Source organism: Odocoileus virginianus, chromosome 14 (genome assembly GCF_023699985.2).
Source record: "Odocoileus virginianus isolate 20LAN1187 ecotype Illinois chromosome 14, Ovbor_1.2, whole genome shotgun sequence".
NCBI lineage: Eukaryota > Metazoa > Chordata > Mammalia > Artiodactyla > Cervidae > Odocoileus > Odocoileus virginianus.
This window is the reverse complement of record NC_069687.1, coordinates 4848584-4854760: the sequence shown is the minus strand read 5'-3', so window position 1 is coordinate 4854760 and position 6177 is coordinate 4848584.

The following is a 6177-nucleotide window of genomic DNA, read 5'->3' as shown; positions in this document are numbered from 1 at the left end:
CAGTGCTCATTCTTGCTCTCTGATGCATCCTGAGTTCTTTTAGAGCTCTCGATCTGTCATCAAATTGTTAGCTTTCCCTCCAGCCACAAGGCTAGATTATAAGCTAGTTATAAGCTTATAAGTTATAAGCTATAACTTAGTTTGCATGTTATTTTACCCAAGGATTGGAACTTGCACCTGAACTTGAACCTTAATGCACATGGCTTTGACTCCTGACTGGTCGTTCAGGGCCATCGAGTGGAAATGAACAAGGAGGAGATCTGGACTGGCACTCAGAACTGTGCATCAGTGATGGTCCATCTGGGAGTCAGTGAGTGAGAGGTGACCACCCTGACTTTGGGGGTCACTAAGCAATGGCTCCAGGTTGCTTTGTTCTGGAAGTTACAGGTGGGCCTTCCTGGGCTCTGGAGACATTTCCAGTGCCTGACCTTTCGATGTGGATCTGGAGTCTGGCTCCCTGCTCCTCATTCCACCTCCTGTGTGTGTGGGTCCCTCCCAGGTGGCCCCAGTGGTGGAGAGCCTGCCTGCCAATGCAGGAGACCTAAGAAACGTGGGTTTGATCCCTGGGTTGGGAAGATCCCCTGGAGGAGGGCAAGGCAACCCACTCCAGGATTCTTGCCTGGAGAATCCCATGGACAGAGGAGCCTGGCGGGCTACAGTCCAAGGGGTCGCAGAGTCGGACACGACTGAAGTGACTTTTCACGCATGCTCCCTGGGATGCTGCTGCTGCTGGGGGTATGGACGTTGCAGGTCATCTCACCCAGTGCAAATCAATCGGGACAGATGCCCGTTGGAAAAATGAGTTGGAACCGAGACGCTGACGTTGAGTTATTGAATTGCTTTGATGGGCTCCAGAGCCTGATATGGTCACACCTGGCAGACACAGCCGCAGCTTCGTCTGGCTGCTTATTAGTTTTGCAGTGAGCTGGAACAGCACACTTCCTGCTCCAGGGCTCTCCTTGGCTTTAGGAGCCTGCCTCCCCCTGCTTCCTTAGCAAGTGTCTGTGAGGCAGGATGGAGCCCCACTGGGTACAGAGCTATTTGGCTCCCCTGACCCTGCAAACAGGCAGCCTGTTTATTCTGTAGTTGCTCTTGTAGCACATCTAAGCCTCCCATGTCCCAGATGTCAACAGATTGGGTCCAAGAGGCAACACCCGTCCCTAGAGGGGTGTCAGGGCTGTGAATAGGGGTGTGAGTTTTTACCCGAGTGCCAAGCTCTCACGTTAGCTGTCAGTCTCCTAGAGGCTGGTAGAAGACACGGCACTCAGAGACAAAGGAGATTGTTGAACACGGCAGGGCAGCCTCCTTGTCCCCGAGTCCCGTGGGCATAGGCAGGTGGGACTGTGCACACAGTAGGTGTGTTATCACTCAGAAAACTTGAGCTCAGGGGACCTGAGTCTTTCAGTAATGGCCAGTGAGCATGCCTGTCCTTTTCTCTGGAGGGAGAGACTATTTGTATGGAGGGATTCTCCATCGCGTCACCAGGGGCATTTTGAACTGAATAATGCTTGGTTGCCGGGGGCTTTCCTGGGCACTATGGGGTATTTGGCAGCACTCCTGGCCTGTACTCACCAGATGCCATTGGCACCCCCATCCCAACTATGCAAAGCAGAAAAGTCTTCAGGCGTTGCCAAATGTCCACTGAGGAAGCAAAATTGCCCCTGACTGAGAACCATTGCTCTATGCAATGTATAAGCACATATTCACTACCGAGACGTCCTTGAGAAGAACAAGCATCCTTATAACAAAGAGCAGGTGAGTGTTACCTGAGTGGGTTTGGGAGACAGTGATGCTCAGTATCTGGTCCAGGGTGCAAGGGTGGCAAGATACCTCATGAGTTTTAGTTGACATTTATCCATGGGTTCCCTTCTCCTGAGGATTGCCCTGGGACACTGATCTCCCACACTTCCAAATTATGTCTGTATGAAGCTCAGCACCTTCTGTAGCTTGGGATGCTGGCAGATAAGAGGCCGAGATACTAGCCTGGGAGCACGTGTGATGGCGTGAGGAGCTGTCCCTCACATGGTACTGAAGTTTCGGGGGCTGGGAGGACGTGGTGGATTAACCTGCCTGAGAATCTACTACACGTGTGCCATAAAACTACTGGGTTATTTTTAAGATGACAGGGTATAGTTTCATAACACTTGGAAGGGTCTGTGAGAACACAAGTTTTTAAAAATTGTTTTAAAGGATACATCTTCAGCGCTCGAGGCAGAATGCAAACAATTTTTTTGTTGAATGAACAAATATAAAATCAGGCACAAGAGCTCAGATTATCCTCTCATAATGAGGATTTTTCTCTCTGTTGCTGAGGTGAAGTCTACCACAACGGTTTGTTCCTCTTTGATTCTTTGTCACCTGATTTCTTTTCCCTGGAAAAAGAGAAGGGATGGGGAAGGTGGGCCTCAGGTTCTTCTGAGCCCTGGAAGTAACCACACTGAACCAACCCCACTGCATTTCCCGCACAGAGCTCTGACGTGATGGCCTTTGCCTACAGTTGGTCATCGTGGGGCTGAGGCCGTGAGACACAGGGCAAGGGGAGGGTCACCATCAGAAAGGCCTGACCGAGGGCCGTGGGGGAGAAGCTTTCTTTACATATTTGAGCGACAAGGCTGTGGATGCTACCTTGCTACTTAACTTTCACTGCTCAGTTCTGTGATGATCAGCATCTCTAAAGTTTAATCAAAGTATGAATTGGACTGGCTTAGCCTTGTTTTTAATCTTCACTCCTCTTTCTCCCTTGGGTTGTGAATGGAAAGCTTTCACCCCACTGGCCAGTGGGATATAAACACAGCCTTTTCCAGGAAGGGACTCCGTGTAAGCTTAAAGGAGTTTATTAAATTAGGATGTGGGATATGATTTCACCCTAGTAATAAAAGCTGCAGCTGCTTTTAAAGAAATGGCTTTCAGTCTTTAGCACTCCCACACAGGTGCTCTGTTCTGAGACACACGGCCGTGAGAGGCCTTCCTCGGGAAGGATAATCAGCCAGGAGACAAATGAGCGGTCCTGCCTTTCATACTGTACATGCCGGCTCTTCACTAGCGGAGGTTGGAAGTCATGGATTTCATTACTGCAGCACATTAAGGGCCAAGGGAAAAAAATCCAATCTGCTGCTGCCTCAGTGACTTTCTGTTTTAATCAAATGGATAGGAAAGAATCATTAACGGATGCTCAGACTGATTAAAATTCCAGCGAGAGAGAAAATAAATGAGATTGTGACACAGCCTTAGAAGGTCACTCGTTGGCTGGCAGTCCCTAGCCTGCAAAGCCGCAGACTGTTGATTGTTACTGCGTGTTTACCTAGCATCCCAAAGGGGTGGGAAGCCTGATCACTGTCCTTGCTCAGGGGGTCCCTGCTGTGACGGAAGGTGGCTGTTCTTCCTGGAATGAGCCAGCAAGAGGGTCGTGTACATCTCTGTGCTGATAACGTTTCCATCTCCCTGCAGCCTTGGATCTTGATTTAAGATTGCAGAAACTTTTAAAGATGTGGCCACGGTAGTGATTACCTGTGTATTTGCAGGGTTACTGGAGGCATGGAAGGAAGCTGCCAATGCATTTGAAAGCAGTCTGAAAGCTATGAAGTGCTACTCAAATTTCGAGCTCCTGCTATTATTGTTATTATTATTATTTCCATCCCTGTCATTATTGTGATTACTGTCAGTGCTACTAGGAAGTTTAAGATCGCATGAAGTTTTCCACATGGCTTGTCTGCTTGACAGATAGACAGAGCCCAGAGGGGCAGCTGCTGAATGGAAGCCTTTTCCAAGGCAGAATTTCCCTTCCTGACTGACAAGCTGCTGTCTGCAGGTGCAGCCTCAGGACACTGGGGAGAATTCATCCACAGAGAAGATGGGAGCAATTTCACTGATGCGTCCGTGGGAGGTGGCTGCCACACAGACACTTATGCCTTAGGGCAGGTTGGTAGCCTTCATTCATTCTCGTTCATTCACTCCTGCCTTCCCTCCTTACCCCTTTAAGAGTGAGAGCCTGCTGTGTATCTGGCTGTGTTCTTCTCACGATCACGTTTCCCGTCTTCCAGGAAGGCATGCTCATTCCTAGTCAGAACCCTCAAGGGCTGGCAAGATCAGCACACAGAGGGAAGCCCCCTGAGGCCCCTGTGTGGGTGCAAGGATGTGTAGAAGGCAGACAGTCTTGATGGAGTAAGTCGGACACGTGTGGCTGTAAAATAGATTGGAAACAGTTTTTGCAAAGCATGGACAATTTTTGAAAAGTCAAATAGGACTAAGAGATGCCATGGCCATGCAAAATGCAAATCAGACCCAGAAGCCAAATGGAGTAGGCAAACAAAAATAAAGACAGGCAAGCTGCAGCATCCCTCAGAATTGCTGAAGCTGTATAAAAATCTGGACTGATAGCTCTGGGCGGGGTGGGGGGCAGAGTAGAAGGGGATGAGCAACCTGGTCTCCATTTCCCAGGGTCAGAGAGACAGAGCCTGACCTGCTACGATTTGGAGGAAAGCTAAGAGGGCTTTTTTCACTTTGCCTGCTTGGCTCAGGAGATGAAGAATCCACCTGCCAATGCAGGAGACACAGGAGACGAGAGTTGGATCCCCAGGTTGGGAAGCTCCCCTGGGGAAGGGGATGGCTACCCATCCCAGTCTTCTTGTCTGGAGAACTCCATGGATCTAGGGACCTGGTGGACTATAGTCACAAAGGGTTGGTCATGACTGGGCGACTAAGCATACACACAGTGGGTACCATCTTGATAGGCGGTACCCATCGGTGAAGTTACCCCTAATCTTCCCTGGGCCCCTGAGTCTGCAGTCCTTCTTGACTTGGAATTTTCAGCTTAAACCCAAGTCAGAGGGTTGTGAATTCTGTAAGATGACCACACAGCAGGAGAAGTGGCTCTTCCTCTTGGAGACCCCTTGTCTTCTTCAGGGGGACGATGTCGGTTTCACATTTAGGACTTGATTTAAACAACTGATGAGAATTAAAAATTGTATTCCTATCTGGAGTCTTATTTATCTTAGCCAAGGTGTTTGTGATTGTGAACGCCTCCCATGGGGACTCTGGCCATGGCAGAGATGAGAGATGGTTGACAGTGTACTGAGCCCACCGCTGTCTCCCCCTCCCTTGCAGGAGCCAGGAGGGACCAGGACAAGCACTTCTGGACCAGGAGCGATGACTGGGCTGGTCATGTGACTGGACTGGTCGTGAGGAGGAAGAACAAGTGGCGAGGAGGAAGCCGCTGGGGCCAGTGCTCTGTCTGCGGCAGAGAGTCCTCGGCTCCCAATTGAATGACTTGTGTTAAAGGGCAGCTTCAGCCCTCCGCAGCTCACAAACCCAAGTAACTGCAGACTGATGAGGACCTTTGGTGTTGCTCAAGTGTGCTTGATTCTTATAGCAACTTCTCTTTTTTTCTTCCTTTTCTCTTTTCTTTCTTCTGGTGAAGAAAGAAAGAAAGAAAGGAAGGGAGGAAGGAAGGGAGGGAGGGAGGGAGGAAGGAAGGAGGTGAAGTCGCTCAGTCGTGTACGACTCTTGGCGACCCGGTGGACTGTACCCTACCAGGTTCTGCTGTCCATGGGATTCTCCAGGCAAGAACAATGGAGTGGGTTGCCATTTCCTTCTCCAGGGTTCTGGTTAAGAATGTTCCTTTATTAAAACTGCCTTCCCCTGATACACACACACACACAGTCTAAACCTTTGCTAAAACAATTTCTATACTTGCTTTCCAATATATTTTCCCTGAATGTTTTTATCCCACACTAACCTTTTCTCTTCTCGGCATTTTGATAATTACGAAGTTGTTATTAATACACCATCTCTTCCCATCACCCACCCCCCATGCTGAGTCAATTTAGAATTAACTTGTTTCTTATTATGAAAGTAGTTCAGAATCACGCGTAATGTTTTCCAACAGCAGCAACAGAAGGGCAAACCACTCCCATCTTGCCTGCTAAGCGCAGACACCGTTTTATGTGCTTCATGCATACGTGAGCCAGACACGTGAGCCAGACAACCCAGCCCGGGCCTCTTGGACGTGGCCAGCTTCCCTCCCGGCCTCTGCCTGGGCTTCTTTCCCACCTCCCTTCCGAGGGCGGCTCTGTTCCTTCCCACGTCTCCTGCATTGATCGGCTCCAGCAGGCACCTGGTCGGGGAGCGTCAGCTCTTCAGGGTGATTCCTGTCTCTCTGCTCCATTCATTGCAGATAGT